This window comes from Zerene cesonia, chromosome 22 (genome assembly GCF_012273895.1).
Source record: "Zerene cesonia ecotype Mississippi chromosome 22, Zerene_cesonia_1.1, whole genome shotgun sequence".
Taxonomy (NCBI): domain Eukaryota; kingdom Metazoa; phylum Arthropoda; class Insecta; order Lepidoptera; family Pieridae; genus Zerene; species Zerene cesonia.
The window spans coordinates 115,774-116,459 of NC_052123.1; positions in this window are offsets into that span (position 1 = coordinate 115,774).

The following is a 686-nucleotide window of genomic DNA, read 5'->3' on the forward strand; positions in this document are numbered from 1 at the left end:
AATCATATTCGCTTTATATGTATGGACAATATTTTTTTTCGTATAGCTCAGCAATAAAAGTATCTACAGATACAAAAAAAAAACCTGCAGAATGTAGTACCCTAATACAAACAGGGAAAATTGGGACCTTCACTTTTCATATATTAACATTACTTCGATGCTATAAAGATTGCTATATCATCCATTACTTATATTCAATAAAATTGACGTCAGTTCTATTTTTAAGTCAAGAAGGATTATATTTTATACGAAAATTTAATAACCAATAAAGTTAATTACCCAAATATTATCATACATTGTTTTATAATAATAATAATCCAATACTATTGTTAAATATAAACGAAAGTTATCAAAGCTCTAAACACAAGGGACGCAATGCGGGTCGCATGCAAATGTGTTGTCGTGTTACCCAATAGTTTTATAACATTTAACATGGGGAAGGTATTGTTTGGCTTTATCGGTTATTTGAACCATTATATACACTTATTGGTTTTATATATAAAGCCTAAAGTCCTTACATAAGATTTTGAAAAGTCTTGGACTCGTGAAAGCTGTGTCGTTATTTCTCAGTAGGTATATTTTTTACCTGGCATGAGCAATCATGATAGATACAAATACTTAGTCTGGCCATAAATACTGTTACACTTAATTATAAAAAAATATTACATTTGAATTTCGAATCTGTC